The following is a 25695-nucleotide window of genomic DNA, read 5'->3' on the forward strand; positions in this document are numbered from 1 at the left end:
TGTGAGAGTGTGGAATTTACTCACTCTCTGATAGTGTGTGGGTGTGGGATTTCCTCACTCTCTGATACAGTGTGTGAGTGTGGGATTTACTCACTCTCTGATACTGTGAGTGAGTGTGGGATTTACTCACTCTCTCATACAGTGTGTGAGTATGGGATTTACTCACTCTCTGATACAGTGCGTGAGTATGGGATTTACTCACTCTCTGATACAGTGTGTGAGTGTGGGATTTACTCACTCTCTGATACAGTGTGTGGGGCGGATTTACTCACTCTCTGATACAGTGTGTGAGTCTGGGATTTATTCACTCTCTGATACAGTGTGTGAGTGTGGGATTTACTCACTCTGTGATACAGTGTGTGAGTGTGGGATTTTCTCACTCTCTGATACAGTGTGTGAGCGTGGGATTTACTCACTCTCTGATACAGTGTGTGTGTGTGGGATTTACTCACTCTCTGATACTGTGTGAGTGAGGGACTTAGTCACTCTCTGATACAGTGTGAGTGTGGGATTTACTCACTCTCTGATACAGTGCGTGAGTGTGGGATTTAGTCACTCTCTGATACAGTGTGTGAGTGTGGGATTTACTCACTCTCTGATACTGTGTGTGAGTGTGGGATTTACTCACTCTCTGATACAGTGTATGTGTGGGATTTACTCACTCTCTGATACAGTGTGAGAGTGTGGGATTTACTCACTCTCTGATACAGCGTGTGAGTGTGGGATTTACTCACTCTCTGATACAGTGTGTGAGTGTGGGATTTACTCACTCTCTGATACAGTGTGTCTGTGTGGGATTTACTCACTCACTGATACAGTGTGTGATTGTGGGATTTACTCACTCACTGATACAGTGTGTGAGTGTGGGATTTACTCACTCTCTGATACATTGTGAGGGTGGGATTTACTCACTCTCTGATACAGTGTGTGAGTGTGGGATTTAGTCACTCTCTGATACAGTGTGTGAGTGTGGAATTTACTCATTCTCTGATACAGTGCGTGTGTGGGATTTACTTACTCTCTGATACAGTGTGTGAGTGTGGGATTTAGTCACTCTCTGATACAGTGTGTGAGTGTGGGATTTACTCATTCTCTCATACAGTGTGAGTGTGGGATTTACACACTCTCTGATACAGTGTGTGAGTGTGAGATTTAGTCACTCTCTGATACAGTGTGTGAGTATGGGATTTACTCACTCTCTGATATAGTGTGTGAGTGTGGGATTTAGTCACTCTCTGATACAGTGTGTGAGTGTGGGATTTAGTCACTCTCTGATACAGTGTTGAGTGTGGGATTTAGTCACTCTCTGATACAGTATGTTAGTATGGGATTTGGTCACTCTCTGATACAGTGTGTGACTGTGGGATTTAGTCACTCTCTGATACAGTGTGTGTGTGGGATTCACTCACTCTCTGATACAGTGTGAGTGTGGGATTTACTCATTCTCTGATACAGTGTGTGAGTGTGGGATTTAGTCACTCTCTGATACAGTGTGTGAGTGTGGGATTTACTCACTCTCTGATACAGTGTGTGTGTGTGGGATTTACTCACTCTCTGATACAGTGCGTGACTGTGGGATTTACTCATTCTCTGATACAGTGTGTGTGTGGGATTCACTCATTCTCAGATACAGTGTGTGGTTGTGGGATTTAGTCACTCTCTGATACAGTGTGTGAGTGTGGGATTTACTCACTCTCTGATACAGTGTGAGTGTGGGATTTACTCACTCTCTGATACAGTGTGTGGGTGTGGGATTTACTCACTCTCTGATACAGTGTATGTGTGGCATTTACTCACTCTCTGATATAGTGTGAGAGTGTGGGATTTACTCACTCTCTGATACAGTGTGTGGGTGTGGGATTTACTCACTCTCTGATACAGTGTATGTGTGGGATTTACTCACTCTCTGATACAGTGTGAGAATGTGGGATTTACTCACTCTCTGATACAGCGTGTGAGTGTGGGATTTACTCACTCTCTGATACAGTGTGTGAGTGAGTGTGGGATTTACTCACTCTGATACAGTGTGTGAGTGTGAGATTTACTCACTCTGATACAGTGTGTGAGTGTGGGATTTACTCACTCTCAGATACCGTGTGTGAGTGTGGGATTTACTCACTCTCTGATACAGTGTGAGAGTGTGGGATTTGCTCACTCTCTGATACAGTGTGTGTGTGGGATTTACTCACTCTCTGATACAGTGTGAGTGTGGGATTTACTCACTCTCTGATACAGTGTGTGGGTGTGGGATTTACTCACTCTCTGATACTGTGTGTGAGTGTGGGATTTACTCACTCTCTGATACAGTGTGAGTGTGGGATTTACTCACTCTCTGATACAGTGTGTGAGTGTGGGATTTACTCACTCTCTGATACAGTGTGTGAGTGTGGGATTTAGTCACTCTCTGATACAGTGTGAGAGTGTGGGATTTACTCACTCTCTGATACAGTGTGTGTGTGTGGGATTTACTCACTCTCTGATACAGTGCGTGACTGTGGGATTTACTCATTCTCTGATACAGTGTGTGTGTGGGATTTACTCATTCTCTGATACAGTGTGTGAGTGTGGAATTTACTCACTCTCTGATACAGTGTGTGTGTGTGGGGTTTACTCATTCTCTGATACAGTGTGTGTGTGGGATTTACTCATTCTCTGATACAGTGTGTGATTGTGGGATTTAGTCACTCTCTGATACAGTGTGTGAGTGTGGGATTTACTCACTCTCTGATACAGTGTGAGTGTGGGATTTACTCACTCTCTGATACAGTGTGTGGGTGTGGGATTTACTCACTCTCTGATACAGTGTATGTGTGGGATTTACTCACACTCTGATACAGTGTGAGAGTGTGGGATTTACTCACTCTCTGATACAGCGTGTGAGTGTGGGATTTATTCACTCTCTGATACAGTGTGTGAGTGTGGGATTTACTCACTCTCTGATACAGTGTGTCTGTGTGGGATTTACTCACTCACTGATACAGTGTGTGAGTGTGGGATTTACTCACTCACTGATACAGTGTGTGAGTGTGAGATTTACTCACTCTCTGATACATTGTGAGGGTGGGATTTACTCACTCTCTGATACAGTGTGAGAGTGTGGGATTTGCTCACTCTCTGATACAGTGTGTGTGTGAGATTTACTCATTCTCTGATACAGTGTGTGGGTGTGGGATTTACTCACTCACTGATACAGTGTATGTGTGGGATTTACTCACTCTCTGATACAGTGTGTGGGTTTGGGATTTACTCACTCTCTGATACAGTGTATGTGTGGGATTTACTCACTCTCTGATACAGTGTGAGAGTGTGGGATTTACTCACTCTCTGATACAGCGTGTGAGTGTGGGATTTACTCACTCTCTGATACAGTGTGTGAGTGTGGGATTTACTCACTCTCTGATACAGTGTGTCTGTGTGGGATTTACTCACTCACTGATACAGTGTGTGATTGTGGGATTTACTCACTCACTGATACAGTGTGTGAGTGTGAGATTTACTCACTCTCTGATACATTGTGAGGGTGGGATTTACTCACTCTCTGATACAGTGTGTGAGTGTGGGATTTAGTCACTCTCTGATACAGTGTGTGAGTGTGGAATTTACTCATTCTCTGATACAGTGCGTGTGTGGGATTTACTTACTCTCTGATACAGTGTGTGAGTGTGGGATTTAGTCACTCTCTGATACAGTGTGTGAGTGTGGGATTTACTCATTCTCTCATACAGTGTGAGTGCGGGATTTACACACTCTCTGATACAGTGTGTGAGTGTGAGATTTAGTCACTCTCTGATACAGTGTGTGAGTATGGGATTTACTCACTCTCTGATATAGTGTGTGAGTGTGGGATTTAGTCACTCTCTGATACAGTGTGTGAGTGTGGGATTTAGTCACTCTCTGATACAGTGTTGAGTGTGGGATTTAGTCACTCTCTGATACAGTATGTTAGTATGGGATTTGGTCACTCTCTGATACAGTGTGTGACTGTGGGATTTAGTCACTCTCTGATACAGTGTGTGTGTGGGATTCACTCACTCTCTGATACAGTGTGAGTGTGGGATTTACTCATTCTCTGATACAGTGTGTGAGTGTGGGATTTAGTCACTCTCTGATACAGTGTGTGAGTGTGGGATTTACTCACTCTCTGATACAGTGTGTGTGTGTGGGATTTACTCACTCTCTGATACAGTGCGTGACTGTGGGATTTACTCATTCTCTGATACAGTGTGTGTGTGGGATTCACTCATTCTCAGATACAGTGTGTGGTTGTGGGATTTAGTCACTCTCTGATACAGTGTGTGAGTGTGGGATTTACTCACTCTCTGATACAGTGTGAGTGTGGGATTTACTCACTCTCTGATACAGTGTGTGGGTGTGGGATTTACTCACTCTCTGATACAGTGTATGTGTGGCATTTACTCACTCTCTGATATAGTGTGAGAGTGTGGGATTTACTCACTCTCTGATACAGTGTGTGGGTGTGGGATTTACTCACTCTCTGATACAGCGTGTGAGTGTGGGATTTACTCACTCTCTGATACAGAGTGTGAGTGTGGGATTTACTCACTCTGATACAGTGTGTGAGTGTGGGATTTACTCACTCTGATACAGTGTGTGAGTGTGTGATTTACTCACTCTCAGTTACCGTGTGTGAGTGTGGGATTTACTCACTCTCTGATACAGTGTGAGAGTGTGGGATTTGCTCACTCTCTGATACAGTGTGTGTGTGGGATTTACTCACTCTCCGATACAGTGTGTGGGTGGGATTTACTCACTCTCTGGTACAGTGTATGTGTGGGATTTACTCACTCTCTGATACAGTGTGAGAGTGTGGGATTTACTCACTCTCTGATACAGCGTGTGAGTGTGAGATTTACTCACTCTCTGATACAGTGCGTGAGTGTGGGATTTACTCACTCTCTGATACAGTGTGAGTGTGGGATTTACTCCCTCTCTGATACAGCGTGTGAGTGTGGGATTTACTCACTCTCTGATACAGTGCGTGAGTGTGGGATTTACTCACTCTCTGATACAGTGTGAATGTGGGATTTACTCACTCTCTGATACAGTGTGAGAGTGTGGAATTTACTCACTCTCTGATAGTGTGTGGGTGTGGGATTTCCTCACTCTCTGATACAGTGTGTGAGTGTGGGATTTACTCACTCTCTGATACTGTGAGTGAGTGTGGGATTTACTCACTCTCTCATACAGTGTGTGAGTATGGGATTTACTCACTCTCTGATACAGTGCGTGAGTATGGGATTTACTCACTCTCTGATACAGTGTGTGAGTGTGGGATTTACTCACTCTCTGATACAGTGTGTGGGGCGGATTTACTCACTCTCTGATACAGTGTGTGAGTCTGGGATTTATTCACTCTCTGATACAGTGTGTGAGTGTGGGATTTACTCACTCTGTGATACAGTGTGTGAGTGTGGGATTTTCTCACTCTCTGATACAGTGTGTGAGCGTGGGATTTACTCACTCTCTGATACAGTGTGTGTGTGTGGGATTTACTCACTCTCTGATACTGTGTGAGTGAGGGACTTAGTCACTCTCTGATACAGTGTGAGTGTGGGATTTACTCACTCTCTGATACAGTGCGTGAGTGTGGGATTTAGTCACTCTCTGATACAGTGTGTGAGTGTGGGATTTACTCACTCTCTGATACTGTGTGTGAGTGTGGGATTTACTCACTCTCTGATACAGTGTGAGTGTGGGATTTACTCACTCTCTGATACAGTGTGTGAGTGTGGGATTTACTCACTCTCTGATACAGTGTGTGAGTGTGGGATTTAGTCACTCTCTGATACAGTGTGAGAGTGTGGGATTTACTCACTCTCTGATACAGTGTGTGTGTGTGGGATTTACTCACTCTCTGATACAGTGCGTGACTGTGGGATTTACTCATTCTCTGATACAGTGTGTGTGTGGGATTTACTCATTCTCTGATACAGTGTGTGAGTGTGGAATTTACTCACTCTCTGATACAGTGTGTGTGTGTGGGGTTTACTCATTCTCTGATACAGTGTGTGTGTGGGATTTACTCATTCTCTGATACAGTGTGTGATTGTGGGATTTAGTCACTCTCTGATACAGTGTGTGAGTGTGGGATTTACTCACTCTCTGATACAGTGTGAGTGTGGGATTTACTCACTCTCTGATACAGTGTGTGGGTGTGGGATTTACTCACTCTCTGATACAGTGTATGTGTGGGATTTACTCACACTCTGATACAGTGTGAGAGTGTGGGATTTACTCACTCTCTGATACAGCGTGTGAGTGTGGGATTTATTCACTCTCTGATACAGTGTGTGAGTGTGGGATTTACTCACTCTCTGATACAGTGTGTCTGTGTGGGATTTACTCACTCACTGATACAGTGTGTGAGTGTGGGATTTACTCACTCACTGATACAGTGTGTGAGTGTGAGATTTACTCACTCTCTGATACATTGTGAGGGTGGGATTTACTCACTCTCTGATACAGTGTGAGAGTGTGGGATTTGCTCACTCTCTGATACAGTGTGTGTGTGAGATTTACTCATTCTCTGATACAGTGTGTGGGTGTGGGATTTACTCACTCACTGATACAGTGTATGTGTGGGATTTACTCACTCTCTGATACAGTGTGTGGGTTTGGGATTTACTCACTCTCTGATACAGTGTATGTGTGGGATTTACTCACTCTCTGATACAGTGTGAGAGTGTGGGATTTACTCACTCTCTGATACAGCGTGTGAGTGTGGGATTTACTCACTCTCTGATACAGTGTGTGAGTGTGGGATTTACTCACTCTCTGATACAGTGTGTCTGTGTGGGATTTACTCACTCACTGATACAGTGTGTGATTGTGGGATTTACTCACTCACTGATACAGTGTGTGAGTGTGGGATTTACTCACTCTCTGATACATTGTGAGGGTGGGATTTACTCACTCTCTGATACAGTGTGTGAGTGTGGGATTTAGTCACTCTCTGATACAGTGTGTGAGTGTGGAATTTACTCATTCTCTGATACAGTGCGTGTGTGGGATTTACTTACTCTCTGATACAGTGTGTGAGTGTGGGATTTAGTCACTCTCTGATACAGTGTGTGAGTGTGGGATTTACTCATTCTCTCATACAGTGTGAGTGTGGGATTTACACACTCTCTGATACAGTGTGTGAGTGTGAGATTTAGTCACTCTCTGATACAGTGTGTGAGTATGGGATTTACTCACTCTCTGATATAGTGTGTGAGTGTGGGATTTAGTCACTCTCTGATACAGTGTGTGAGTGTGGGATTTAGTCACTCTCTGATACAGTGTTGAGTGTGGGATTTAGTCACTCTCTGATACAGTATGTTAGTATGGGATTTGGTCACTCTCTGATACAGTGTGTGACTGTGGGATTTAGTCACTCTCTGATACAGTGTGTGTGTGGGATTCACTCACTCTCTGATACAGTGTGAGTGTGGGATTTACTCATTCTCTGATACAGTGTGTGAGTGTGGGATTTAGTCACTCTCTGATACAGTGTGTGAGTGTGGGATTTACTCACTCTCTGATACAGTGTGTGTGTGTGGGATTTACTCACTCTCTGATACAGTGCGTGACTGTGGGATTTACTCATTCTCTGATACAGTGTGTGTGTGGGATTCACTCATTCTCAGATACAGTGTGTGGTTGTGGGATTTAGTCACTCTCTGATACAGTGTGTGAGTGTGGGATTTACTCACTCTCTGATACAGTGTGAGTGTGGGATTTACTCACTCTCTGATACAGTGTGTGGGTGTGGGATTTACTCACTCTCTGATACAGTGTATGTGTGGCATTTACTCACTCTCTGATATAGTGTGAGAGTGTGGGATTTACTCACTCTCTGATACAGTGTGTGGGTGTGGGATTTACTCACTCTCTGATACAGTGTATGTGTGGGATTTACTCACTCTCTGATACAGTGTGAGAATGTGGGATTTACTCACTCTCTGATACAGCGTGTGAGTGTGGGATTTACTCACTCTCTGATACAGTGTGTGAGTGAGTGTGGGATTTACTCACTCTGATACAGTGTGTGAGTGTGAGATTTACTCACTCTGATACAGTGTGTGAGTGTGGGATTTACTCACTCTCAGATACCGTGTGTGAGTGTGGGATTTACTCACTCTCTGATACAGTGTGAGAGTGTGGGATTTGCTCACTCTCTGATACAGTGTGTGTGTGGGATTTACTCACTCTCTGATACAGTGTGAGTGTGGGATTTACTCACTCTCTGATACAGTGTGTGGGTGTGGGATTTACTCACTCTCTGATACTGTGTGTGAGTGTGGGATTTACTCACTCTCTGATACAGTGTGAGTGTGGGATTTACTCACTCTCTGATACAGTGTGTGAGTGTGGGATTTACTCACTCTCTGATACAGTGTGTGAGTGTGGGATTTAGTCACTCTCTGATACAGTGTGAGAGTGTGGGATTTACTCACTCTCTGATACAGTGTGTGTGTGTGGGATTTACTCACTCTCTGATACAGTGCGTGACTGTGGGATTTACTCATTCTCTGATACAGTGTGTGTGTGGGATTTACTCATTCTCTGATACAGTGTGTGAGTGTGGAATTTACTCACTCTCTGATACAGTGTGTGTGTGTGGGGTTTACTCATTCTCTGATACAGTGTGTGTGTGGGATTTACTCATTCTCTGATACAGTGTGTGATTGTGGGATTTAGTCACTCTCTGATACAGTGTGTGAGTGTGGGATTTACTCACTCTCTGATACAGTGTGAGTGTGGGATTTACTCACTCTCTGATACAGTGTGTGGGTGTGGGATTTACTCACTCTCTGATACAGTGTATGTGTGGGATTTACTCACACTCTGATACAGTGTGAGAGTGTGGGATTTACTCACTCTCTGATACAGCGTGTGAGTGTGGGATTTATTCACTCTCTGATACAGTGTGTGAGTGTGGGATTTACTCACTCTCTGATACAGTGTGTCTGTGTGGGATTTACTCACTCACTGATACAGTGTGTGAGTGTGGGATTTACTCACTCACTGATACAGTGTGTGAGTGTGAGATTTACTCACTCTCTGATACATTGTGAGGGTGGGATTTACTCACTCTCTGATACAGTGTGAGAGTGTGGGATTTGCTCACTCTCTGATACAGTGTGTGTGTGAGATTTACTCATTCTCTGATACAGTGTGTGGGTGTGGGATTTACTCACTCACTGATACAGTGTATGTGTGGGATTTACTCACTCTCTGATACAGTGTGTGGGTTTGGGATTTACTCACTCTCTGATACAGTGTATGTGTGGGATTTACTCACTCTCTGATACAGTGTGAGAGTGTGGGATTTACTCACTCTCTGATACAGCGTGTGAGTGTGGGATTTACTCACTCTCTGATACAGTGTGTGAGTGTGGGATTTACTCACTCTCTGATACAGTGTGTCTGTGTGGGATTTACTCACTCACTGATACAGTGTGTGATTGTGGGATTTACTCACTCACTGATACAGTGTGTGAGTGTGAGATTTACTCACTCTCTGATACATTGTGAGGGTGGGATTTACTCACTCTCTGATACAGTGTGTGAGTGTGGGATTTAGTCACTCTCTGATACAGTGTGTGAGTGTGGAATTTACTCATTCTCTGATACAGTGCGTGTGTGGGATTTACTTACTCTCTGATACAGTGTGTGAGTGTGGGATTTAGTCACTCTCTGATACAGTGTGTGAGTGTGGGATTTACTCATTCTCTCATACAGTGTGAGTGCGGGATTTACACACTCTCTGATACAGTGTGTGAGTGTGAGATTTAGTCACTCTCTGATACAGTGTGTGAGTATGGGATTTACTCACTCTCTGATATAGTGTGTGAGTGTGGGATTTAGTCACTCTCTGATACAGTGTGTGAGTGTGGGATTTGCTCACTCTCTGATACAGTGTTGAGTGTGGGATTTAGTCACTCTCTGATACAGTATGTTAGTATGGGATTTGGTCACTCTCTGATACAGTGTGTGACTGTGGGATTTAGTCACTCTCTGATACAGTGTGTGTGTGGGATTCACTCACTCTCTGATACAGTGTGAGTGTGGGATTTACTCATTCTCTGATACAGTGTGTGAGTGTGGGATTTAGTCACTCTCTGATACAGTGTGTGAGTGTGGGATTTACTCACTCTCTGATACAGTGTGTGTGTGTGGGATTTACTCACTCTCTGATACAGTGCGTGACTGTGGGATTTACTCATTCTCTGATACAGTGTGTGTGTGGGATTCACTCATTCTCAGATACAGTGTGTGGTTGTGGGATTTAGTCACTCTCTGATACAGTGTGTGAGTGTGGGATTTACTCACTCTCTGATACAGTGTGAGTGTGGGATTTACTCACTCTCTGATACAGTGTGTGGGTGTGGGATTTACTCACTCTCTGATACAGTGTATGTGTGGCATTTACTCACTCTCTGATATAGTGTGAGAGTGTGGGATTTACTCACTCTCTGATACAGTGTGTGGGTGTGGGATTTACTCACTCTCTGATACAGTGTATGTGTGGGATTTACTCACTCTCTGATACAGTGTGAGAATGTGGGATTTACTCACTCTCTGATACAGCGTGTGAGTGTGGGATTTACTCACTCTCTGATACAGTGTGTGAGTGAGTGTGGGATTTACTCACTCTGATACAGTGTGTGAGTGTGAGATTTACTCACTCTGATACAGTGTGTGAGTGTGGGATTTACTCACTCTCAGATACCGTGTGTGAGTGTGGGATTTACTCACTCTCTGATACAGTGTGAGAGTGTGGGATTTGCTCACTCTCTGATACAGTGTGTGTGTGGGATTTACTCACTCTCTGATACAGTGTGAGTGTGGGATTTACTCACTCTCTGATACAGTGTGTGGGTGTGGGATTTACTCACTCTCTGATACAGTGTATGTGTGGGATTTACTCACTCTCTGATACAGTGTGTGGGTGTGGGATTTACTCATTCTCTGATACAGTGTATGTGTGGGATTTACTCACTCTCTGGTGCAGTGTGAGAGTGTGGGATTTACTCACTCTCTGATACAGCGTGTGAGTGTGGGATTTACTCACTCTCTGATACAGTGTGTGAGTGTGGGATTTACTCACTCTCTGATACAGTGTATCTGTGTGGGATTTACTCACTCACTGATACAGTGTGTGAGTGTGGGATTTACTCACTCACTGATACAGTGTGTGAGTGTGGGATTTACTCACTCTCTGATACATTGTGAGGGTGGGATTTACTCACTCTCTGATACAGTGTGTGAGTGTGGGATTTAGTCACTCTCTGATACAGTGTGTGAGTGTGGGATTTACTCATTCTCTGATACAGTGTGTGTGTGGGATTTACTCAATCTCTGATACAGTGTGTGAGTGTGGGATTTAGTCACTCTCTGATACAGTGTGTGAGTGTGGGATTTACTCACTCTCTGATACAGTGTGAGTGTGGGATTTACACACTCTCTGATACAGTGTGTGAGTGTGGGATTTAGTCACTCTCTGATACAGTGTGTGAGTATGGGATTTACTCACTCTCTGATATAGTGTGTGAGTGTGGGATTTAGTCACTCTCTGATACAGTGTGTGAGTGTGGGATTTAGTCACTCTCTGATACAGTGTTGAGTGTGGGATTTAGTCACTCTCTGATACAGTATGTTAGTATGGGATTTAGTCACTCTCTGATACAGTGTGTCACTGTGGGATTTAGTCACTCTCTGATACAGTGTGTGTGTGGGATTCACTCACTCTCTGATACAGTGTGAGTGTGGCATTTACTCATTCTCTGATACAGTGTGGGAGTGTGGGATTTAGTCACTCTCTGATACAGTGTGTGAGTGTGGGATTTACTCACTCTCTGATACAGTGTGTGTGTGTGGGATTTACTCACTCTCTGATACAGTGCGTGACTGTGGGATTTACTCATTCTCTGATACAGTGTGTGTGTGGGATTCACTCATTCTCAGATACAGGGTGTGGTTGTGGGATTTAGTCACTCTCTGATACAGTGTGTGAGTGTGGGATTTACTCACTCTCTGATACAGTGTGAGTGTGGGATTTACTCACTCTCTGATACAGTGTATGTGTGGCATTTACTCACTCTCTGATATACTGTGAGAGTGTGGGATTTACTCACTCTCTGATACAGTGTGTGGGTGTGGGATTTACTCACTCTCTGATACAGTGTATGTGTGGGATTTACTCACTCTCTGATACAGTGTGAGAATGTGGGATTTACTCACTCTCTGATACAGCGTGTGAGTGTGGGATATACTCACTCTCTGATACAGTGTGTGAGTGTGGGATTTACTCACTCTGATACAGTGTGTGAGTGTGGGATTTACTCCCTCTGATACAGTGTGTGAGTATGGGATTTACTCACTCTCAGATACCGTGTGTGAGTGTGGGATTTACTCACTCTCTGATACAGTGTGAGAGTGTGGGATTTGCTCACTCTCTGATACAGTGTGTGTGTGGGATTTACTCACTCTCTGATACAGTGTGTGGGTGGGATTTACTCACTCTCTGGTACAGTGTATGTGTGGGATTTACTCACTCTCTGATACAGTGTGAGAGTGTGGGATTTACTCACTCTCTGATACAGCGTGTGAGTGTGGGATTTACTCACTCTCTGATACAGTGCGTGAGTGTGGGATTTACTCACTCTCTGATACAGCGTGTGAGTCTGGGATTTACTCACTCTCTGATACAGTGCGTGAGTGTGGGATTTACTCACTCTCTGATACAGTGTGAGTGTGGCATTTACTCACTCTCTGATACAGCGTGTGAGTGTGGGATTTACTCACTCTCTGATACAGTGCGTGAGTGTGGGATTTACTGACTCTCTGATACAGTGTGAGTGTGGGATTTACTCACTCTCTGAAACAGTGTGAGAGTGTGGGATTTACTCACTCTCTGATAGTGTGTGGGTGTGGGATTTCCTCACTCTCTGATACAGTGTGTGAGTGTGGGATTTACTCACTCTCTGATACTGTGAGTGAGTGTGGGATTTACTCACTCTCTGATACAGTGTGTGAGTATGGGATTTACTCACTCTCTGATACAGTGTGTGAGTATGGGATTTACTCACTCTCTGATACAGTCTGTGAGTGTGGGATTTACTCACTCTCTGATACAGTGTATGTGTGGGATTTTCTCACTCTCTGATACAGTGTGTGAGTATGGGATTTATTCACTCTCAGACACAGTGTGTGAGTGTGGGATTTACTCACTCACTGATACAGTGTGTGAGTGTGGGATTTAGTCACTCACTGATACAGTGTGTGAGTGTGGGATTTACTCACTCGGTGATACAGTGTGTGAGTGTGGGATTTCCTCACTCTGATACAGTGTGTGAGCGTGGGATTTACTCACTCTCTGATACAGTGTGTGAGCGTGGGACTTAGTCACTCTCTGATACAGTGTGAGTGTGGGATTTACTCACTCTCTGATACAGTGCGTGAGTGTGGGATTTAGTCACTCTCTGATACAGTGTGTGAGTGTGGGATTTACTCACTCTCTGATACTGTGTGTGAGTGTGGGATTTACTCACTCTCTGATACAGTGTGAGTGTGGGATTTACTCACCCTCTGATACAGTGTGTGAGTGTGGGATTTACTCACTCTCTGATACAGTGTGAGTGTGGGATTTATTCACTCTCTGACACAGTGTGTGAGTGTGGGATTTACTCACTCTCTGATACAGTGTGTGAGTGTTGGATTTACTCACTCTCTGATACTGTGTGTGAGTGTGGGATTTACTCACTCTCTGATACTGTGTGTGAGTGTGGGATTTACTCACTCTCTGATACAGTGTGAGTGTGGGATTTACTCACTCTCTGATACAGTGTGAAGTGTGGGATTTACTCACTCTCTGATACAGTGTGAGTGTGGGATTTACTCACTCTCTGATACAGTGTATGTGTGGGATTTACTCACTCTCTGACACAGTGTGAGAGTGTGGGATTTACTCAGTCTCTGATACAGTGTGTGGGTGTGGGATTTACTCACTCTCTGATACAGTGTTTGTGTGGGATTTACTCACTCTCTGATACAGTGTGAGAATGTGGGATTTACTCACTCTCTGATACAGCGTGTGAGTGTGGGATTTACTCACTCTCTGATACAGAGTGTGAGTGTGGGATTTACTCACTCTGATACAGTGTGTGAGTGTGGGATTTACTCACTCTGATACAGTGTGTGAGTGTGTGATTTACTCACTCTCAGTTACCGTGTGTGAGTGTGGGATTTACTCACTCTCTGATACAGTGTGTGAGTGTGGGATTTCCTCACTCTGATACAGTGTGTGAGCGTGGGATTTACTCACTCTCTGATACAGTGTGTGAGTGTGGGACTTAGTCACTCTCTGATACAGTGTGAGTGTGGGATTTACTCACTCTCTGATACAGTGCGTGAGTGTGGGATTTAGTCACTCTCTGATACAGTGTGTGAGTGTGGGATTTACTCACTCTCTGATACTGTGTGTGAGTGTGGGATTTACTCACTCTCTGATACAGTGTGAGTGTGGGATTTACTCACCCTCTGATACAGTGTGTGAGTGTGGGATTTACTCACTCTCTGATACAGTGTGAGTGTGGGATTTATTCACTCTCTGACACAGTGTGTGAGTGTGGGATTTACTCACTCTCTGATACAGTGTGTGAGTGTTGGATTTACTCACTCTCTGATACTGTGTGTGAGTGTGGGATTTACTCACTCTCTGATACTGTGTGTGAGTGTGGGATTTACTCACTCTCTGATACAGTGTGAGTGTGGGATTTACTCACTCTCTGATACAGTGTATGTGTGGGATTTACTCACTCTCTGACACAGTGTGAGAGTGTGGGATTTACTCAGTCTCTGATACAGTGTGTGGGTGTGGGATTTACTCACTCTCTGATACAGTGTTTGTGTGGGATTTACTCACTCTCTGATACAGTGTGAGAATGTGGGATTTACTCACTCTCTGATACAGCGTGTGAGTGTGGGATTTACTCACTCTCTGATACAGAGTGTGAGTGTGGGATTTACTCACTCTGATACAGTGTGTGAGTGTGGGATTTACTCACTCTGATACAGTGTGTGAGTGTGTGATTTACTCACTCTCAGTTACCGTGTGTGAGTGTGGGATTTACTCACTCTCTGATACAGTGTGAGAGTGTGGGATTTGCTCACTCTCTGATACAGTGTGTGTGTGGGATTTACTCACTCTCCGATACAGTGTGTGGGTGCGATTTACTCACTCTCTGGTACAGTGTATGTGTGGGATTTACTCACTCTCTGATACAGTGTGAGAGTGTGGGATTTACTCACTCTCTGATACAGCGTGTGAGTGTGAGATTTACTCACTCTCTGATACAGTGCGTGAGTGTGGGATTTACTCACTCTCTGATACAGTGTGAGTGTGGGATTTACTCCCTCTCTGATACAGCGTGTGAGTGTGGGATTTACTCACTCTCTGATACAGTGCGTGAGTGTGGGATTTACTCACTCTCTGATACAGTGTGAATGTGGGATTTACTCACTCTCTGATACAGTGTGAGAGTGTGGAATTTACTCACTCTCTGATAGTGTGTGGGTGTGGGATTTGCTCACTCTCTGATACAGTGTGTGAGTGTGGGATTTACTCACTCTCTGATACTGTGAGTGAGTGTGGGATTTACTCACTCTCTCATACAGTGTGTGAGTATGGGATTTACTCACTCTCTGATACAGTGCGTGAGTATGGGATTTACTCACTCTCTGATACAGTGTGTGAGTGTGGGATTTACTCACTCTCTGATACAGTGTGTGGGGGGGATTTACTCACTCTCTGATACAGTGTGTGAGTCTGGGATTTATTCACTCTCTGATACAGTGTGTGAGTGTGGGATTTACTCACTCTGTGGTACAGTGTGTGAGTGTGGGATTTCCTCACTCTCTGATACAGTGTGTGAGCGTGGGATTTACTCACTCTCTGATACAGTGTGTGTGTGTGGGATTTACTCACTCTCTGATACTGTGTGAGTGAGGGACTTAGTCACTCTCTGATACAGTGTGAGTGTGGGATTTACTCACTCTCTGATACAGTGTGTGAGTGTGGGATTTACTCACTCTCTGATACTGTGTGTGAGTGTGGGATTTACTCACTCTCTGATACAGTGTGAGTGTGGGATTTACTCACTCTCTGATACAGTGTGTGAGTGTGGGATTTACTCACTCTCTGATACAGTGTGTGAGTGTGGGATTTAGTCACTCTCTGATACAGTGTGAGAGTGTGGGATTTACTCACTCTCTGATACAGTGTGTGTGTGTGGGATTTACTCACTCTCTGATACAGTGCGTGACTGTGGGATTTACTCATTCTCTGATACAGTGTGTGTGTGGGATTTACTCATTCTCAGATACAGTGTGTGAGTGTGGAATTTACTCACTCTCTGATACAGTGTGTGTGTGTGGGGTTTACTCATTCTCTGATACAGTGTGTGTGTGGGATTTACTCATTCTCTGATACAGTGTGTGATTGTGGGATTTAGTCACTCTCTGATACAGTGTGTGAGTGTGGGATTTACTCACTCTCTGATACAGTGTGAGTGTGGGATTTACTCACTCTCTGATACAGTGTGTGGGTGTGGGATTTACTCACTCTCTGATACAGTGTGTGAGTGTGGGATTTACTCACTCTCTGATACAATGTGTCTGTGTGGGATTTACTCACTCACTGATACAGTGTGTGAGTGTGGGATTTACTCACTCACTGATACAGTGTGTGAGTGTGAGATTTACTCACTCTCTGATACATTGTGAGGGTGGGATTTACTCACTCTCTGATACAGTGTGAGAGTGTGGGATTTGCTCACTCTCTGATACAGTGTGTGTGTGGGATTTACTCACTCTCCGATACAGTGTGTGGGTGGGATTTACTCACTCTCTGGTACAGTGTATGTGTGGGATTTACTCACTCTCTGATACAGTGTGAGAGTGTGGGATTTACTCACTCTCTGATACAGCGTGTGAGTGTGAGATTTACTCACTCTCTGATACAGTGCGTGAGTGTGGGATTTACTCACTCTCTGATACAGTGTGAGTGTGGGATTTACTCCCTCTCTGATACAGCGTGTGAGTGTGGGATTTACTCACTCTCTGATACAGTGCGTGAGTGTGGGATTTACTCACTCTCTGATACAGTGTGAATGTGGGATTTACTCACTCTCTGATACAGTGTGAGAGTGTGGAATTTACTCACTCTCTGATAGTGTGTGGGTGTGGGATTTCCTCACTCTCTGATACAGTGTGTGAGTGTGGGATTTACTCACTCTCTGATACTGTGAGTGAGTGTGGGATTTACTCACTCTCTCATACAGTGTGTGAGTATGGGATTTACTCACTCTCTGATACAGTGCGTGAGTATGGGATTTACTCACTCTCTGATACAGTGTGTGAGTGTGGGATTTACTCACTCTCTGATACAGTGTGTGGGGGGGATTTACTCACTCTCTGATACAGTGTGTGAGTCTGGTATTTATTCACTCTCTGATACAATGTGTGAGTGTGGGATTTACTCACTCTGTGATACCGTGTGTGAGTGTGGGATTTCCTCACTCTCTGATACAGTGTGTGAGCGTGGGATTTACTCACTCTCTGATACAGTGTGTGTGTGTGGGATTTACTCACTCTCTGATACTGTGTGAGTGAGGGACTTAGTCACTCTCTGATACAGTGTGAGTGTGGGATTTACTCACTCTCTGATACAGTGCGTGAGTGTGGGATTTAGTCACTCTCTGATACAGTGTGTGAGTGTGGGATTTACTCACTCTCTGATACTGTGTGTGAGTGTGGGATTTACTCACTCTCTGATACAGTGTGAGTGTGGGATTTACTCACTCTCTGATACAGTGTGTGAGTGTGGGATTTACTCACTCTCTGATACAGTGTGTGAGTGTGGTATTTAGTCACTCTCTGATACAGTGTGAGAGTGTGGGATTTACTCACTCTCTGATACAGTGTGTGTGTGTGGGATTTACTCACTCTCTGATACAGTGCGTGACTGTGGGATTTACTCATTCTCTGATACAGTGTGTGTGTGGGATTTACTCATTCTCAGATACAGTGTGTGAGTGTGGAATTTACTCACTCTCTGATACAGTGTGTGTGTGTGGGGTTTACTCATTCTCTGATACAGTGTGTGTGTGGGATTTACTCATTCTCTGATACAGTGTGTGATTGTGGGATTTAGTCACTCTCTGATACAGTGTGTGAGTGTGGGATTTACTCACTCTCTGATACAGTGTGAGTGTGGGATTTACTCACTCTCTGATACAGTGTGTGGGTGTGGGATTTACTCACTCTCTGATACAGTGTGTGGGTGTGGGATTTACTCACTCTCTGATACAGTGTATGTGTGGGATTTACTCACACTCTGATACAGTGTGAGAGTGTGGGATTTACTCACTCTCTGATACAGCGTGTGAGTGTGGGATTTACTCACTCTCTGATACAGTGTGTGAGTGTGGGATTTACTCACTCTCTGATACAGTGTGTCTGTGTGGGATTTACTCACTCTCTGATACAGTGTGTCTGTGTGGGATTTAGTCACTCTCTGATACAGTGTGTGAGTGTGGGATTTACTCACTCTCTGATACAGTGTGAGTGTGGGATTTACTCACTCTCTGATACAGTGTGTGGGTGTGGGATTTACTCACTCTCTGATACAGTGTGTGGGTGTGGGATTTACTCACTCTCTGATACAGTGTATGTGTGGGATTTACTCACACTCTGATACAGTGTGAGAGTGTGGGATTTACTCACTCTCTGATACAGCGTGTGCGTGTGGGATTTACTCACTCTCTGATACAGTGTGTGAGTGTGGGATTTACTCACTCTCTGATACAGTGTGTCTGTGTGGGATTTACTCACTCACTGATACAGTGTGTGAGTGTGGGATTTACTCACTCACTGATACAGTGTGTGAGTGTGAGATTTACTCACTCTCTGATACATTGTGAGGGTGGGATTTACTCACTCTCTGATACAGTGTGTGAGTGTGGGATTTAGTCACTCTCTGATACAGTGTGTGAGTGTGGGATTTACTCAGTCTCTGATACAGTGTGAGTGTGGGATTTATTCACTCTCTGATACAGTGCGTGAGTGTGGGATTTACTCACTCTCTGATACAGTGTGTGAGTGTGGGATTTACTCACTCTCTGATACAGTGTGAGTGTGGGATTTACTCACTCTCTGATACAGTGTGTGAGTGTGGGATTTAGTCACTCTCTGATACAGTGTGTGAGTATGGGATTTACTCACTCTCTGATACAGTGTGTGAGTGTGGGATTTAGTCACTCTCTGATACAGTGTGTGAGTGTGGGATTTAGTCACTCTCTCAGACAGTGTTGAGTGTGGGATTTAGTCACTCTCTGATACAGTATGTGAGTATGGGATTTAGTCACTCTCTGATACAGTGTGTGACTGTGGGATTTAGTCACTCTCTGATACAGTGTGTGTGTGGGATTCACTCACTCTCTGATACAGTGTGAGTCTGGAATTTACTCACTCTCTGATACAGTGTGTGAGTGTGGGATTTAGTCACTCTCTGATACAGTGTGTGAGTGTGGGATTTACTCACTCTCTGATACTGTGAGTGAGTGTGGGATTTACTCACTCTCTGATACAGTGTGTGAGTATGGGATTTATTCACTCTCAGACACAGTGTGTGAGTGTGGGATTTACTCACTCACTGATACAGTGTGTGAGTGTGGGATTTAGTCACTCACTGATACAGTGTGTGAGTGTGGGATTTACTCACTCGGTGATACAGTGTGTGAGTGTGGGATTTCCTCACTCTCTGATACAGTGTGTGAGCGTGGGATTTACTCACTCTCTGATACAGTGTGTGAGTGTGGGACTTAGTCACTCTCTGATACAGTGTGAGTGTGGGATTTACTCACTCTCTGATACAGTGCGTGAGTGTGGGATTTACTCACTCTCTGATACTGTGTGTGAGTGTGGGATTTACTCACTCTCTGATACAGTGTCTGGGTGTGGGATTTACTCACTCTCTGATACAGTGTATGTGTGGCATTTACTCACTCTCTGATACAGCGTGAGTGTGGGATTTACTCATTCTCCGATACAGTGTGTGAGTGTGGGATTTACTCACTCTGATACAGTGTGTGAGTGTGGGATTTACTCACTCTGATACAGTGTGTGAGTGTGGGATTTACTCACTCTCAGATACCGTGTGTGAGTGTGGGATTTACTCACTCTCTGATACAGTGTGTGGGTGGGATTTACTCACTCTCTGGTACAGTGTATGTGTGGGATTTACTCACTCTCTGATACAGTGTGAGAGTTTGGGATTTACTCACTCTCTGATACAGCGTGTGAGTGTGGGATTTACTCACTCTCTTATACAGTGCGTGAGTGTGGGATTTACTCACTCTCTGATACAGCGTGTGAGTGTGGGATTTACTCACTCTCTGATACAGTGCATGAGTGTGGGATTTACTCACTCTCTGATACAGTGTGAGTGTGGGATTTACTCACTCTCTGATACAGCGTGTGAGTGTGGGATTTACTCACTCTCTGATACAGTGCGTGAGTGTGGGATTTACTCACTCTCTGATACAGTGTGTGAGTATGGGATTTACTCACTCTCTGATACAGTGTGTGAGTGTGGGATTTACTCACTCTCTGATACAGTGTGTGTGTGGGATTTACTCACTCTCTGATACAGTGTGTGAGTCTGGGATTTATTCACTCTCAGACACAGTGTGTGAGTGTGGGATTTACTCACTCACTGATACAGTGTGTGAGTGTGGGATTTAGTCACTCACTGATACAGTGTGAGAGTGTGGGATTTACTCACTCTCTGATAGTGTGTGGGTGTGGGATTTCCTCACTCTCTGATACAGTGTGTGAGTGTGGGATTTACTCACTCTCTGATACTGTGAGTGAGTGTGGGATTTACTCACTCTCTGATACAGTGTGTGAGTATGGGATTTACTCACTCTCTGATACAGTGTGTGAGTATGGGATTTACTCACTCTCTGATACAGTGTGTGAGTGTGGGATTTACTCACTCTCTGATACAGTGTGTGTGTGGGATTTACTCACTCTCTGATACAGTGTGTGAGTCTGGGATTTATTCACTCTCAGACACAGTGTGTGAGTGTGGGATTTACTCACTCACTGATACAGTGTGTGAGTGTGGGATTTAGTCACTCACTGATACAGTGTGTGAGTGGGGGATTTACTCACTCGGTGATACAGTGTGTGAGTGTGGGATTTCCTCACTTCTGATACAGTGTGTGAGCGTGGGATTTACTCACTCTCTGATACAGTGTGTGAGTGTGGGACTTAGTCTCTCTCTGATACAGTGTGAGTGTGGGATTTACTCACTCTCTGATACAGTGCGTGAGTGTGGGATTTGCTCACTCTCTGATACTGTGTGTGAGTGTGGGATTTACTCACTCTCTGATACAGTGTGAGTGTGGGATTTACTCACTCTCTGATACAGTGTGTGAGTGTGGGATTTACTCACTCTCTGATACAGTGTGTGAGTGTGGGATTTAGTCACTCTCTGATACAGTGTGAGAGTGTGGGATTTACTCACTCTCTGATACAGTGTGTGTGTGTGGGATTAACTCACTCTCTGATACAGTGCGTGAATGTGGGATTTACTCATTCTCTGATACAGTGTGTGTGTGGGATTTACTCATTCTCAGATACAGTGTGTGAGTATGGGATTTACTCACTCTCTGATACAGTGTGTGAGTATGGGATTTACTCACTCTCTGATACAGTGTGTGAGTGTGGGATTTACTCACTCTCTGATACAGTGTGTGTGGGGGATTTACTCACTCTCTGATACAGTGTGTGAGTGTGGGATTTAGTCACTCTCTGATACAGTGTGTGAGTGTGGGATTTAGTCACTCTCTGATACAGTGTGTGAGTGTGGGATTTACTCACTCTCTGATACAGTGTGTGAGTGTGGGATTTACTCACTCTCTGATACAGTGTGTGAGTGTGGGATTTACTCAGTCTCTGATAGAGTGTGAGTGTGGGATTTACTCACTCTCTGATACAGTGTGTGAGTGTGGGATTTACTCACTCTCTGATACAGTGTGTGAGTGTGGGATTTACTCACTCTCTGATACTGTGTGTGAGTGTGGGATTTACTCACTCTGTGATACAGTGTGAGTGTGGGATTTACTCACTTTGTGATACAGCGTGTGAGTGTGGGATTTACTCACTCTCTGATACAGTGTGTGAGTGTGGGATTTACTCACTCTCAGATACAATGTGTGAGTGTGGGATTTAGTCACTCTCTGATACAGTGTGTGAGTGTGGGATTTACTCAGTCTCTGATACAGTGTGAGTGTGGGATTTACTCACTCTCTGATACTGTGTGTGAGTGTGGGATTTACTCACTCTGTGATACAGCGTGTGAGTGTGGGATTTACTCACTCTCTGATACAGTGTGTGAGTGTGGGATTTACTCACTCTCAGACACAATGTGTGAGTGTGGGATTTAGTCACTCTCTGATACAGTCTGTGAGTGTGGGATTTACTCACTCTCTGATACAGTGTATGTGTGGGATTTACTCACTCTCTGATACAGTGTGTGAGTATGGGATTTATTCACTCTCAGACACAGTGTGTGAGTGTGGGATTTACACACTCACTGATACAGTGTGTGAGTGTGGGATTTAGTCACTCACTGATACAGTGTGTGAGTGTGGGATTTAGTCACTCGGTGATACAGTGTGTGAGTGTGGGATTTCCTCACTCTGATCCAGTGTGTGAGCGTGGGATTTACTCACTCTCTGATACAGTGTGTGAGTGTGGGACTTAGTCACTCTCTGATACAGTGTGTGAGTGTGGGATTTACTCACTCTCTGATACAGTGTGTGAGTGTGGGATTTACTCACTCACTGATACAGTGTGTGAGTGTGGGATTTACTCACTCACTGAAACAGTGTGTGAGTGTGAAATTTACTCACTCTCTGATACATTGTGAGGGTGGGATTTACTCACTCTCTGATACAGTGTGTGAGTGTGGGATTTAGTCACTCTCTGATACAGTGTGTGAGTGTGGGATTTACTCAGTCTCTGATACAGTGTGAGTGTGGGATTTATTCACTCTCTGATACAGTGTGTGAGTTTGGGATTTAGTCATTCTCTGATACAGTGTGAGGGTGTGGGATTTACTCACTCTCTGATACAGTGTGAGTGTGGGATTTACTCACTCTCTGATACAGTGTGTGAGTGTGGGATTTAGTCACTCTCTGATACAGTGTGTGAGTACGGGATTTACTCACTCTCTGATACAGTGTGTGAGTGTGGGATTTAGTCACTCTCTGATACAGTGTGTGAGTGTGGGATTTAGTCACTCTCTCAGACAGTGTTGAGTGTGGGATTTAGTCACTCTCTGATACAGTATGTGAGTATGGGATTTAGTCACTCTCTGATACAGTGTGTGACTGTGGGATTTAGTCACTCTCTGATACAGTGTGTGTGTGGGATTCACTCACTCTCTGATACAGTGTGAGTCTGGGATTTACTCACTCTCTGATACAGTGTGTGAGTGTGGGATTTAGTCACTCTCTGATACAGTGTGTGAGTGTGGGATTTACTCACTCTCTGATACAGTGTGTGTGTGTGGGATTTACTCACTCTCTGATACAGTGCGTGACTGTGGGATTTACTCGTTCTCTGATACAGTGTGTGTGTGGGATTTACTCATTCTCAGATAGTGTGTGATTGTGGGATTTAGTCACTCTCTGATACAGTGTGTGAGTGTGGGATTTACTCACTCTCTGATACAGTGTGAGTGTGGGATTTACTCACTCTCTGATACAGTGTCTGGGTGTGGGATTTACTCACTCTCTGGTACAGTGTATGTGTGGCATTTACTCACTCTCTGATACAGTGTGAGAGTGTGGGATTTACTCACTCTCTGATACAGTGTGTGGGTGTGGGATTTACTCACTCTCTGATACAGTGTATGTGTGGGATTTACTCACTCTCTGATACAGTGTGAGAATGCGGGATTTACTCACTCTCTGATACAGCGTGTGAGTGTGGGATTTACTCATTCTCTGATACAGTGTGTGAGTGTGGGATTTACTCACTCTGATACAGTGTGTGAGTGTGGGATTTACTCACTCTGATACAGTGTGTGAGTGTGGGATTTACTCACTCTCAGATACCGTGTGTGAGTGTGGGATTGACTCACTCTCTGATACAGTGTGTGGGTGGGATTTACTCACTCTCTGGTACAGTGTATGTGTGGGATTTACTCACTCTCTGATACAGTGTGAGAGTTTGGGATTTACTCACTCTCTGATACAGCGTGTGAGTGTGGGATTTACTCACTCTCTGATACAGTGTGTGAGTGTGGGATTTACTCACTCTCTGATACAGGGTGTGAGTGTGGGATTTACTCACTCTCTGATACAGTGCGTGAGTGTGGGATTTACTCACTCTCTGATACAGTGTATGTGTGGGATTTACTCACTCTCTGATACAGTGTGTGAGATGGGATTTATTCACTCTCAGACACAGTGTGTGAGTGTGGGATTTACTCACTCACTGATACAGTGTGTGAGTGTGGGATTTAGTCACTCACTGATACAGTGTGTGAGTGTGGGATTTAGTCACTCGGTGATACAGTGTGTGAGTGTGGGATTTCCTCACTCTGATCCAGTGTGTGAGCGTGGGATTTACTCACTCTCTGATACAGTGTGTGAGTGTGGGATTTACTCATTCTCAGATAGTGTGTGATTGTGGGATTTACTCACTCTCTGATACAGTGTGAGTGTGGGATTTACTCACTCTCTGATACAGTGTCTGGGTGTGGGATTTACTCACTCTCTGGTACAGTGTATGTGTGGCATTTACTCACTCTCTGATACAGTGTGAGAGTGTGGGATTTACTCACTCTCTGATACAGTGTGTGGGTGTGGGATTTACTCACTCTCTGATGCAGTGTATGTGTGGGATTTACTCACTCTCTGATACAGTGTGAGAATGCGGGATTTACTCACTCTCTGATACAGCGTGTGAGTGTGGGATTTACTCATTCTCTGATACAGTGTGTGAGTGTGGGATTTACTCACTCTGATACAGTGTGTGAGTGTGGGATTTACTCACTCTGATACAGTGTGTGAGTGTGGGATTTACTCACTCTCAGATACCGTGTGTGAGTGTGGGATTGACTCACTCTCTGATACAGTGTGTGGGTGGGATTTACTCACTCTCTGGTACAGTGTATGTGTGGGATTTACTCACTCTCTGATACAGTGTGAGAGTTTGGGGTTTACTCACTCTCTGATACAGCGTGTGAGTGTGGGATTTACTCACTCTCTGATACAGTGTGTGAGTGTGGGATTTACTCACTCTCTGATACAGCGTGTGAGTGTGGGATTTACTCACTCTCTGATACAGTGCGTGAGTGTGGGATTTACTCACTCTCTGATACAGTGTGAGTGTGGGATTTACTCACTCTCTGATACAGCGTGTGAGTGTGGGATTTCCTCACTCTGATACAGTGCGTGAGTGTGGGATTTACTCACTCTCTGATACAGTGTGAGTGTGGGATTTACTCACTCTCTGATACAGTGTGAGAGTGTGGGATTTACTCACTCTCTGATAGTGTGTGGGTGTGGGATTTCCTCACTCTCTGATACAGTGTGTGAGTGTGGGATT

The sequence above is a fragment of the Scyliorhinus torazame genome, chromosome 24 (genome assembly GCF_047496885.1).
Source record: "Scyliorhinus torazame isolate Kashiwa2021f chromosome 24, sScyTor2.1, whole genome shotgun sequence".
In the NCBI taxonomy this organism is placed as follows: domain Eukaryota; kingdom Metazoa; phylum Chordata; class Chondrichthyes; order Carcharhiniformes; family Scyliorhinidae; genus Scyliorhinus; species Scyliorhinus torazame.